Source organism: Pongo abelii, chromosome 6 (genome assembly GCF_028885655.2).
Source record: "Pongo abelii isolate AG06213 chromosome 6, NHGRI_mPonAbe1-v2.0_pri, whole genome shotgun sequence".
NCBI classification, from domain to species: Eukaryota; Metazoa; Chordata; class Mammalia; order Primates; family Hominidae; genus Pongo; species Pongo abelii.
Window position 1 is genome coordinate 85,757,253 of NC_071991.2, and position 13,458 is coordinate 85,770,710.

Genomic DNA, 13,458 nt, shown 5'->3' on the forward strand with positions numbered 1-13,458 from the left:
GGCACGGTGGCTCACATCTGTAATCCCAGCACTTTGGGAGGGCGAGGCGGGTGGATCATCTGAGGTCAGGAGTTCGAGACCAGCCCAGCCAACCTGGCAAAACCCCATCTCTACTAAAAATACAAAAGTTAGCTGGGCATGGTGGCAGGCACCTGTAATCCCAGCTACTCAGGAGGCTGAGGCAAGAGAATCACTTGAACCCGGGAGGTGAAGTTTGCAGTGAGCCGAGATCGCATCATTGCACTCCAGCCTGGGCAACAGAGTGAGACTCCATCTCAAAAAAAACAAAACAAAACAAAAAAAAGAAACTAATTCTCTCTGTGCCTCAGTTTCCTCATCTATAAGATGGAGGTATGTTATGTCACACCATACCATGTCATGCCACATTATGTTATGTTATGTTATGTTATGTTATGTTATGTTATGTTATGTTATGTTACATGGAGCTCACTTCATGGTGTGTGAGATTAAATAAGTTAATACCTACAAACAATTTCTAATAGTTCTTGGAAAACAATTAGTACTCAATAAAAATGAGAAATTATTATGAAAATGACTCCATATACAGCATTTATACACATTTGGGCAATATATATATTTTAATTAATTATTTTTGTTTATTTGTTTTTGAGATGGAGTCTCACTCTTGTAGCCCAGGCTGGAGTGCAGTGGAATGATGTCAGATCACTGCAACCTCTGTCTCCTGGGTTCAAGTGATTCTCCTGCCTCAGCCTCCTGAGTAGCTGGGATTACAGGTCCCTGCCACCATGCCCGGCTAATTTTTATATTTTTAGTAGAGACAGAGTTTTGCCATGTTGACCAGGCTGGTCTCAAACTCCTGACGTCAGGTGATCCATCCACCTCAGCCTCCCAAAGTTCTGGGATTACAGGCATGAGCCACCATGCATTTGCACAATATTTAAGGCTATAAAATTTTTGCAACAGATGGAAAATCTGATCCATTTATTTTTACTATGTATAATTTTACAAAAATTATCGATTTTTTTTTTTTGAGACAGTATTGCTCTGTTGCCCAGGCTGGAATGTGGTGAGGCAATCACAGCTCACTGCAACCTTTGCCTCCTGGGTTCAAGCGATTCTCTTGTCTCACCTTCCCAAGTATCTGGGATTACAGGAGCATGCCGCCATGTCCAGCTAATTTTTGTATTTTTAGCAGAGATGGGATTTCACCATATTGGCCAGGCTGATCTTGAACTTCTGACCTCAAGTGATCCTCCTGCCTTTATAGGCATGAGCCATCACGGGCGGCCAGCAAAAACTATCATAGGATAACTTTTCATGGATTTTTTATATTTGATATTTAGCCAAAGATAAGTATTCCAAAGTTTTCAGAAACAAAACAGAGTCGTTTCTGAACTTTCCTCACCAAAAGCAGGGATACGCTCTACCTTTTTATCTCTTACAGACAAATAGACTGACTCTGCCATCTCCAAATATTGAGGAAAGGTTTAGTTTTCTTTTTAACCTTGCTCAAATTATACGCTGACATATAGATAGAATCCCAGACCTCGCTGAGCAAACAGCTAAGTGGGATTCTTTCCTTATTAAAGACAACTTCACATTAGAATCAAGTTTGATTAAAATAGTTTGGAAAAGGTTAGGAGACTGTATTATCAGTCTTGTTTGATCCTAGATGTTTTACCTAGAGGGTAAGATGAAATAAAAGTTGGACTTTCTGGGTTCCTGTGCACCTCTGAACAAGCACATCAGCTAACCTCCCTGACTTCCATGTCCTCATCCACAGAAGAATCGTGGGGAAGGGGTTGCCCAGCCTGACTCCCAAAGTTCTTGTAAGGATTTAACATCAAATGTTATTCAAAAGCTGAAAAACAAAAACGTTCTACAAATTCAAAAAGAATTTACTCAAATCACTTCCTTCTTACCAAATTTCTTTTCTGCATGTCATTCAACAACAGGTAAACTGACTTATCTGTAAGGAGCAACAGCCCTGAATTAATCCCATTCACATCTTTGAATTGCTGTCACTGGTATCTGTAAGAGAAAAATCATGCTCAATTAACCAGCTGGAATTCCTTAATGTTGATTAAAAAAATAGCAAAACAGTATCTGGCCAATAGTAGGTACTCAATAAATGTTTGTTGAATGAATTTGGAAGTGCTATAATTTAAAACATTTGACAAGATTCCACTCCCAGGGCTGTTAAAGTCAAAACAATGGCCAGAACAACCTAGTTACTAGGGAGACATAATTTTCACAGGGAAGGAGTTGGGTAACAAGAACCAGAACCTACTGGTAAATGCTCTTCTGGCAGAATCAACAATTGTGGTAACCGGCGTGAATGCTTAATCTAGCACTTTTATATTTTAAAAAAGGGTGCAAGGCAAAAACAAGCATTTAAAGAGGGCATTAAACTCTTCATTGTAAAATAATATATCGTAACATTGAGCAAAAAAATGCATGCAATTTCATAAACTCTGCAAGTAAGCATAGTATTTGCAATGTGTACAAGTATAGAACAACGAGTCTTAGAGAGGAGACAAATAATTTGAACAAATAACTCAAGATCTAGAAAAGTGTTAAAGGAATCATTATAGATTCAAGAAATAGGTAAATGCTGCCTACAATTGAGAAAAGGTTGGGAAGAAAAAAGAGCGTTTTTGTTTCTTTTTGTAAATTAAATTTAATTTTATTTTAAGTTCTGGAATACATGTGCAGGACGTACAAGTTTGTTACACAGGTAAACATGTGCCATGGTGGTTTGCTGCACCTATCAACCTATCACCTAGGTATTAAGCCCCACATGCATTAGCTATTGATCCTGATGCTCTCTGTCCTGCCACCCCACTGACAGACCCCAGTGTGTGTCGTTCCTCTCCCAGTGTCCATGTGTTCTCATTGTTCAGCTCCCACTTATAAGTGGGAACATGCAGTGTTTGGTTTTCTATTCCTGTGTTAGTTTGCTGAGGACAATGGCTTCCAGCTCCATCCGTGTCCCTCCAAAGGACATTATCTCATTCCTTTTTATGGCTGCATAATATTCCATGGTGTATGTGTACCATATTTTCTTTATACAGTCTACCATTGATGGGCATTTGGGTTGATTCCATGTCTTTGCCATTGTGCATAGTGCTGCAAAGAACACAGGCACACATTTGTCTTTATAATAGAATGATTTATATTCCTTTGGATATATACCCAGTAATGAGATTGCAGGGTCAAATGGTATTTCTGGTTCTAGATCACTGTGGAAGACAGCATGGCGATTCCTCAAAGATCAAGGATTTCTTTTTTTACATCATATTAGCAGAGGCCATCTTCTATCATCCATCTGTCTCTCTTCAACCTTTGTCTCAACATTTTGTAACTATTTGTCAGTAATTTTTTTCCTTTTTAAACAGCTTTATTGAGAAGTAATTCACATACCATATAATTCACCCATTTAAAGTGGACAATTCGGCCAGGTGCAGTGGCTCACACCTGTAATCCCAGCACTTTGAGAGGCCAAGGCAGGCGGATCACCTCAGGTTAGGAGTTCAAGACCCACCTGGCCAACATGGGGAAACCTTGTCTTTACTAAAAATACAAAAATTAGCTGGGCATGGTGGCACATGCCTGTAATTCCAGCCACTCGCTAGTGGGGCTGAAGCAGGAGAATCGCTTGAACCTGGCAGGTGGAGGTTGCAGTGAGCTGAGATTGCACCACTGCACTCCAGCCTGGGCAACAGAGCAAGACTCTGTCTAAATAAATAAATAAATAAAGTGGACAATTCAGTGGTTTTTATTATATTTACAAGGTGAATTATCATCACTATTGAACTTAAGAACATTTTCATCAGCTCTAAAAGGAGGCCCTACCAAATAGTAGTCACTCCCCATTTTTCTCTTCACCCAGAGCAACCCAGAGCTCAATAAAGCTGTTTAATTCACTTTCTATCTCTATAAATTTGACTATTCTGGACATTTCACATAAATGGTGTCATATAACGTAGCCTTTTGGGCCATTATATTTTCTTTCTCTTAGCGTAATGTTTTCAAGGTTCATCCTTGTTGTAGCATGTATCAGTATTTCATTCCTTTTTACTGTCTAGTAATTTTCCATTGTATGAGTATCTCACACTTTGTTCTTTCCTCGGTTGATAGACATTGGGTTGTCTGGAGGCTATTATAAATAATGCTGCTATGAACATTCATGTATACAAATTTTTATGTACATATACAGACAGCTCCCGACTTAATGATGGCTTGGCTTAATAATTTTTGACTTTACAATGGGTTTATTGGGGTATTATATGCATTTTTGACAGGATATTTTCAACTTTTGATGGGTTTATTGTGACATAACCTCATCTTAAGCCAAGGAGCATCTGTACCTAACTTTTTATTTCACTTTTTAAAAGTTGAGATTTAACCATTCATATGCCATAAAATTCATCATTTTTAAGTGTACACTTTACTGGGGTTCAGTGTAGTCACAAGGCTACACAACCATCACTATCATCTCATTCCAGAAAATTTTCAGCACCCCAAATACAAACTCTATGCCCATTAGCCTTGAATTAGTATTGGATCAGTAAGGCTAGAGTCTATTATTCCTGCCTTGAGAAAATAATTTAAAACATCTTGTGCTTTTTATTCAAGGGGAAATATCATCTGTATACCTAAAAAATAAGCACATTGACTTTTTTAAATAATGGGTTTATTGAGATATAATTCACAGACCATAAAATTCACCCTTTTAAAGTGTATAATTTAGTGGTTTTCTAGTACGTTCACAAAGTTGTGCAATCATTACCACTGTCTAATTCCAGAACATTTTCATCATGCCAAAAATGAAACCCTGTACCCATTAGCAGTCACTCCCCATTCCCTCCTTCCCACAACCTTTAGCAACCCCTAGACTACTTTCTGCCTTTATGGATTTGCCTATTCTAAACTATGTTTAACCTTTTGAGGAGTAAAAAGGAATTTTTTTACTTTATACAAAATAAAAAATGGTAACAAGACATTGTCCATTAACCACTTCTTCAAAACATAAATCATTTGGTTACACACACACACACACACACACACACACACATCCCTAATGATTTCGCCATCACTGACATTTTCATACCTCCATGTCACTTTACCTTCTTCACAGAGAAGCTCAATACCTGTTAAAATACCAAGCTGGGAGAAATATTGGCAGCAAAGCATTGATATTCTTAGTAGAGAGAGAGATTTACCCATCAATAAGAAGTGTCTCATTTCACTATAGTCCTATCATTACAAACTAAAACAAGATAATTTTTTTTTTTTTTTGAGGCAGGGTCTCACTCTGTCACCAGGCTAGAATGCAGTGGTGTAATCACAGCTCACTACAGCCTTCTTTGGCTCAAGTGATCCTCCTGCCTCAACCACCCAAAGTGCTGGGATTATAGGAATGAGCCACCATGCCCAGCCAACAAGATAATTTTTAATCAAAAAGATTTTTTTCTTTTTTTCTTTTTTTCCTTTTTTTTTCTTTTTGAGACATAGTCTTGCTGTGTCACCCAGGGGAGTGCAGTGGTGCTCACTGCAACCTTCACCTCTCAGGTTCAAGCGATTCTCTTGTCTCAGCCTCCCCAGTAGCTGGGATTACAGGCACATGCCACCACGCCCAGCTAACTTTGTTGTATTTTTAGTAGAGGCAGGGTTTCACCATGTTGGCCAGGCTGTTCGCCATCTCCTGACCTCAAATTGTCCACCTCTCTCGGCCTCTCAGTGTGCTGGGATTACAGGCATGAGCCAATGTGCCCAGCCCAAAAAGATTTTTTTTTTTTTTTAAGAGAATTAAACACTCTAATACCCATTGCTGCTGAGGAGGTAAGAAAAGAGGCACTCAGGAATTTTAAGTAGCATAACATCTGTCAAGGCCAATTTGGTCACATAGATCAAAACTTTAAAAATATGTATACTGTTTGGTCCAGAAACTCCACTTCAAGGAACTTACTCCAAATAAATTATCTTGGCCGGGGTCGGTGGCTCATGCCTGTAATCCCAGCACTTTGGGAGGCCGAGGCGTGCGGATCACACGGTCAGGAGATCAAGACCATCCTGGCTAACAGGGTGAAACCCCGTCTCTACTAAAAATACAAAAAAATTTAGCTGGGCCTAGTGGCGGGTACCCGTAGTCCCAGCTACTCGGGAGGCTGAGGCAGGAGAATGGCGTGAACCCGGGAGGCGGAACTTGCAGTGAGCGGAGATCGCGCCACCGCACTCCAGCATGGGCAACAGAGCAAGACTCCGTCTCGAAAAAAAAAAAAAAAAAAAGAAATTATCTTAAGAGCCCTGATGGTGGCTCACGCCTGTAATCCCAGCACTTTGGGAGGCCGAGGCGGGCAGATCACGAGGTCAGGAGATCAAAGCCATCCTGGCTAACATGGTGAAACCCCGTCTCTACTAAAAATACAAAAAAAAAAAAAAAAAAAAAATTAGTTGACGTGGCGGCAGGCGCCTGTAGTCCCAGCTACTTGGGAGGCTGAGACAGGAGAATGGCGTGAACCCGGGAGGTGGGGCTTGCAGTGAGCTGAGATGGCACCACTGCACGCCAGCCTGGGCAACAGAGCAAGACTCCATCTCAAAAAAAAAAAAAGAAAGAAAAAGGCCCTGAAAAATATATGTATAGGTTGTTCATTATCTCATTGCTATTCATATAGCAGAAAATAGGAAACAATCTAAATATAGTTAAAACAAAAAAAGGATAAGTTAATTAACTTATGATACAGCCATATGATAAATTACCATTCTGTTATTAAAAATTATATTGAAGAAGAACATTTGGTTACTTAGGAAAATGTTCAAAATTTTTGGCTAAGTGAAAAAAACTGACTAGAGAGCAGTATTAAATATCTCAATGTTATAAAAATTTGGTGTTATGGAGAACTTTTGTAAAATTTATTTCTTGGTAAGAAATCTTGGGGTCAATTTTGTGTAAGTGCTAATAGTTTCAGAGTCACAGCTCCAAACTATAGAAATATTACTTAATTATGCTAAACTGAGCTCAATTTCTATAAGATCCCGTTTTTGACAGTGAAAATAATTATGCCAATTACAGCTAGCTTAGTTACTTTCAGCATAAAATTGAGCTCCTTTTCATGAATATTCAGTCAGAGTTGGCTTACTATTTTATCATTTCAAAGACTGAACTCCGTCCTCATTTCTCAAAATTTTGTCCCTTCCCTCATTTCTTGGGATGTCTGAGGAGGGAGCAGTTTTTAGAACACCATTGGTTGTGCAGCTTTGGCCCCTGGTCCTTGCTTGGGGCTCCTACTGACCCCAGGTGAGGAGGGCTTGTTGGCCCATCTTCACTGCATGCACTCTTTGAGGGTCTGGAAAGTGATTCCTGGTCACTTGTCTTGGCACACATGGTTAAAGCCCTGCGGTTGTCCTATCTGTCCCCATCCCTGATCCCCCTTCCCTACCCCATCACTCCACCATGCCCTTGACTTGCCTCACCTCAGCCCTCCTAGATGGGATTGATCTTCCTCTGCCATGGAGCCCTCAGGTCTAGATGACTCTCCACCAGCCACCCCAGTGACTCCTGGCAAACCCCTGACTCAATCCTTGGCAGCCCCAACCCCCAGGATATGGAACTTTTGTATCTTTTCTCTGCCTCATGCAGACTTGGAGGTACTGGAGAGTGGGGTATCTTCTCCAGCCTCTGTTTCTGCCTAAAAATGAGACAATAAAACTATACCTAGGCTGCCCCATGCTGTCTTCAGGCTCTACGTGGCATTTTCCTCCCAGAATTCTGGATGGAAGGAGCCCATGCCCCTGCTGTTGACAGATACTGAAAACTCTCTGGAAGTCTATTCTCAGAAGGGAAGGTGAGGAGTAACCTACAAAAACAGCCGATCTCTCTTTTCTCTCTCCTCTCTTCTTCCTTCTCTTACCTTTCCTTTCCTTTCCTTGCCCTCCCACTGTGTATGGATGGTGGCTGTGGGTCATCTAGGTGGGTACAAAACTCTGAAGTTTGGGGAAGCAGTCAGGGGTCAAGGTATATATTCAGAAGGTGCTGTGGTTTGAATGTGTCCTCTAAAGTTCATGTACTGGAAACCTAATCCCCACTCCAATGGTGTTGAGAGACGAGATCTTAAAGAGGTCATTAGGTAATGAGGGCTCTGCCCTCATAAATGGATTAATGTTATTGGAGTGAACTTGTTTTTGTTTTGTTTTTTACCTCCCTTCCTCTCCACTCACTGTCTCCTTTTTTCTTTTTCTTTTTTGAATTTGTTATCTCAGGATAGGGATCCTGATTTAAAAACTGAGTTCAGCCCCCTTCTTCTCTGGCATGTATGTGTTCTTTTGCCCTTCTGCTCTCTGCCAGATGACACAGCGAGAAGGCCTTCAACAGATGCCAGCCCCTTGATCTGGAACTTCACAATCTCTAGAACTGTAAGAAATAAATCCCTGTTCTTTGTAAATTACCCAGTCTCAGGTATTCTGCTGTACAAGGTGAAAGCAGTCTAAGACAGAAAGCTTCAATATAAAAGTGATGGTTGAAGCCGTGGGGCTTATGAATGAGACCATGATAGGTAGAAAGTCTTAGGGGTCATACTTTATTATTAAGAAGCTACAGGAATGGCAATGAATTTTCTTCAAAACCTCTGGTCATATTACAAGATAAATAATGTAAATTTTGTGGAAGAGGAAGGACTTTGTCTTTTACTTTGTTAAAAAGTAGTTCCTAACCAAAAACCAGGGCTTTAGGGAGGGAAATGGAGCATAATGAACCCTAATGTACTGTTTCACCATTGAAGAGGCCAAGGAGAGGAGTTGAGGAAGACTATTCATATTTTGAAAATTGGGCCATTATTGTTGTAAAACCTACTCAAGCGACTTTATAAGACCTGGAAGGAAAGTCTTTGAACTGGGAATTCCTTCATGGAGAACATTCTTTTTAATTACCAAGAAGAAAGGATCCCTTTGTAAAGACTGTCCTTGAGCGTTAGATATCTTTAGGAATGGAAGGAGGGGTGGTCTAAACGATGAACGGGTTGATGGCTGGCTGAAAAGATGGATGGGTAGATGGATGGATGGGTGAGTGGATAGATGGATGGGTCCATGGAAGGTATTACTGCTGACTACATGAAAACACAGAATAATCTCTAGAAGGGTTACTCTCTTAAGAATTTACAGTTAATTACTTAATGGAGTTAACAAATACTTATTGAAAGTCATCTCTATTTATGGTGTTTGGCAAGGTCCCTGAAGTAAATGCTCTTGACCTCATGGAGCTTTCAAACTAGAAAAATGGACAAAGAGTAAACAAACAAATAAATCAAGTTATTGCACATTTTGAAAAGTACCTTAAAAAGGATTATCATTATCATTCTACTTTTTATTTACATTTCATTAAATTAGAAACAAGTTAGTGCTGCTAATTCCTTCTCACAAGAGGAGCACTGACCACCACAAATTAGGGAAAATCCAAGATCACATTTTTACTTTTTAATAATATCAAATTTTATTTTAGATTCAGGTGACACATGTGCAGGTTTGTTACATGGCTGTATCATGTGATGCTGAGGTTTGTGGTATGATTGATCCCATCACCCAGATAGTGAGCTTAGTATCCAATAGTTAATCTTTGAACCCTTGTCCCCTTCCCTCCCACCTCTAGTAGTCCCCAGTGTCTACTGCTGCCATCTTTACATCCATGTGTACCCAGTGTTTAGCTCCAACTTATAAGTGAGAACATGCAATATTTGGTTTTCTGTTCCAGAATTAATTTTGCTTAGGATAATGGCTTCCAGCTGCATCCATGTTGCTGCAGAGGACTTGATTTCATTCTTTTTATGGCTGTGTAACAATCCATGTGTATATGCAACACATTTTCTTTATCCAATCCATCATTGATGGGCATCTAGATTGATTCCTTGTCTTGCTACTGTGAAAAATGCTGCAATGAACATAAGAATGCATGTGTCTATCTGGTAGAATGATTTATTTTCCTTTGGATATAGACCCAGTAATGGGTTGAATGGTAGCTCTGTTTTAAGTTCTTTGAGAAATCTCCAAACTGCTTTCCACAATGGTTGAACTAATTTACGTTCCCACCAATAGTGTATAAGCATTCCCCTTTCTCCACAGCCTCGCAAGCATTTGTTGTTTTTTGACTTTTTAAAAACAGCCATTCTGATTGTTGTGGTTTTGATTTGCGTTTTGCTGATGATTAATGCTGATGAAAAATATTGAGCATTTTGTCATATGTTTGTTGGCTGCTTGTATATCTTCTTTTGAGAAGTGTCTATTCATATCTTTTGCCCACTTTTTAATGGGGTTATTTGTTTTTTGCTTGTTGAATTGTGTAGGTTCCTTATAGATTCTGGATATTAGGCTTTTGTCAAATGCATGGTTTGCAAATATTTTCTCTCACTCTTCTTACTCTGATGATAGTTGGTTTGTTTTTCTATTTTTCTGCACAGAAGCTCTTTAGTTTAATTAGGTCCCACTTATCAATTTTTGTTGCAATTGCTTTTAAGGACTTGGTCACAAATTATTTCCCAAGGTCAATGTCCAGGATGGTATTTCCTAGGTTTTCTTCTAGGATTCCTATAGTTTCAGGTCTTACAATTAAATCTTTAATCCATCTTGAGTTATTTTTTAATTTTTTATAATATGGTGAAAGGTAGGGTTCCAGTTTCATTCTTCAGCATATGGCTAGCCAGCTATCCCAGCACTACATACTGAACAAGGGGGTTTCTTCCCATTATTTATTTTTGTTGACTTTGTCAAAGATCAGGTGGCTGTAGGTGTGTGGCTTTATCTCTGGATTTTCTATTTTTTTCCACTGGTCTGTGTGTCTGTTTTTATACCAGTGCCATTATGTTTTGGTTATTGTAGCTTTATAGCATAATTTGAAGTTGGGTAGTATGATGCCTCTGGCTTTGTTTCTTTCTCTTAGGATTGCTTTAGATATTCAAGCTCTTTTTTGGTTCATGTGAATTTAAGAATAGCTTTTTCTAATTCTATGAAAAATGACATTTGTAGTTTGATAGGAATAGCATTGAACCTATAGATTGCTTTGGGCAGTATGGCCATTTTCATGATATTGATTCTTCCAATCCATAAGCATGAAATGTTTTTCCATTGGTTTGTATCATCTATGATTTCTTTCAACAATGTTTTGTAGTTCTCTTTGAAGAGGTCTTTTATCTCCTTGGTTAGATGCATTCCTAGGTATTTTATTTTGTGGCTCTTGTAAATGGGATTGCATTCTTGACTTGGATCTTAGCTTGAACATTATTGATGTATAGAAATTCTACTGATTTTTGTATGTTGATTTTGTATCCTGGAACTTTACTGAAGTCATTTATCAGTTCTAGAAGCATTTTGGTGGAATCTTTAGGATTTTCCAGGTACAGAATTATATTGTCAGTGAAGAGAGTTAATATGAGTCCTTGTTTTCCTATTTGGATGCCTTTTCTTTCTTTCTCTTGCCTGATTGCTCTGGCTAGGACTTCCAGCACTATGTTGTATAGGAATGGTGAGAGGGCAGCCTTGTCTTGTTCCAGTTCACAAGGGGAATGCTTCCAGCTTTTGCCCATTCAATACAACGTTGGCTGTGAGTTTGTCGTCATAGATGGTATGTTCCTTTGATGCCTAGTTTGCTGGGGTTTTTTTTTCTTTTATCACGAGGGGATATTGGATTTATCAAAAGCTTTTTCCATGTCTATTGAGATGATCATATGGTTTTGTTTTGTTTTGTTTTGTTTTGTTTTGAGACAGGGTCTTGCACCCAGGCTGGAGTGCAATGGTATGATTTTGGCTCACCACAACCTCTGCCTTCCAGGTTCAAATGATCCTCCCACCTTAGCCTCCCAAGTAGCTGGGACCAGAGGCATGCACCATCATGCCTGACTTTTTTTTAATTTTTGGTAGAGACAGAGTTTTGCCATATTGCCCAGGCTGGTCTAAAACTACTGAGCTCAGGCGATTTGCCCACCTCATCCTCCCAAAGGCTGGGATTACAGGCATGAGCCACTGTGCCCAGCCTGGTTTTTGTCTTTAGTTCTGTTTATGTGGTGAATCACATTTATTGATTTGTGAATGTTGAACCAACCTTGAATACCAGGTATGCCTACTTGATCATAGTGAATTAATTAACTTTTGATGTGCTACTGGATTCAGTTTGCTAGTATTTTGTTGAAGATTTTGTGTCTATGTTCATCAGGGATATTGGCCTATAGTTTTCTTTCTTTACTGTGTCTTTTCCAAGTTTTGGTTTCAGGGTGATGGTGCCTTCATAGAATGAGTCAGGGAGGAGTCCCTTCGCCTCAATTTTTGGGAATAGTTTCAGTAGAATTAGTACCAGCTCTCCTTCATATGACCGGTCAAATTTAGCTGTGACTCCATCTGATGTGGGGCTTTCTTGGTTCGTAGGTTTTTATTTTTGATTCAGTATTGGAACTTGATATTGGTCTGGCCAGGGTTTCAGTTTCTCCCTAATTCAATCTGAGGAGGTTATGTGTTTCCAGGAATGTGTCTATTTCCTCTAGAGTTTCTAGTTTGTGTGTATAGAGGTATTCGTAATAGTCTCTGAGGGTAAAAGATCACATTTTTAAAAATTTAATATTGTGGCTCGGCATGGTGGCTTGTGCCTGTAATCCTAGCACTTCGGGAGGCAGAGGCAGGAGGATCACTTGAGGCCAGGAGTTCAAGGCCAGCCTGGTCAACATAGTAAGACCCTCTTTCTACAATAACTTAACATAAAATAAAATAAAATTTAATATTAGCCAGGTTGCTTGCCTCGTGGCCAATGTGGCTGCTGCCAAAAAAAAAAAAAAAAAAAAAAAGAGAGAGGCATAATTTAAATATGTATTTACATTTGAAGGTCAACTAAAAAATGTGTATTAATATAAATGTAAAAATTTTAAGTATTTTATTAAATGTGTCGCTTTTCACTCTCTATCCTCTATATCTATAATACCTGACTTATAAATACTTCAAAATACTATACCTGCCATACTGTTTTAAGTATTTCATCACTATTGTATTGAGCTGCCCTCTGGTGGTTTTTAATTTCATAAAATTTGCAACTACCTACCTTATATCTGATATGTATTATGTTTAAGGTATTGTAGATTGTTTAATATCATATTTTTTCCTACTTTTTATATGTACTTATTTGGTAGGGCCTTGAGATACATTCATTTAATAAGAATGGACATTGGCTAATATTCAAAACAGGGAAAACAATTAATTCATGCAAGAGGGTTTGTACATCCAATGTAATGAATCATCAGTTATGAACATTATTTCTGTTAATGTCATTATAGTACAGAATAATTGATGGGAGCCTCAGTAATAAAGTACAGAATATAACAACCAAACATACCTGAAACTTAAAATATACTTTTTTTTTTTCTTTTCCTTTTTCTTTTTTTTTTTCTTTTTTGAGACAGAGTCTTGCTCTGTCGCCCAGGCTGGAGTGCAGTGGCATGATCTCGGCTC

At 38.9% G+C, this 13,458-nt stretch overlaps 1 protein-coding gene across 2 annotated transcripts in view; it reads right to left on the reverse strand.

Annotated features, from left to right (window-relative positions):
* Positions 1–1,881: 1,881 nt before the first annotated feature.
* Positions 1,882–13,458, reverse strand: part of PTTG1IP2 (PTTG1IP family member 2) — an 88,477-nt gene continuing 76,900 nt past the window's right edge. Inside the window, exon 7 of one of the 2 annotated variants that reach the window (XM_054559526.2) lies at positions 1,882–2,013. The gene's annotated coding sequence lies outside the window, so the exon portion shown is untranslated. The remainder of the gene's footprint in view (positions 2,014–13,458) is intronic. The other variant, XM_054559530.2, reaches the window with a different exon arrangement.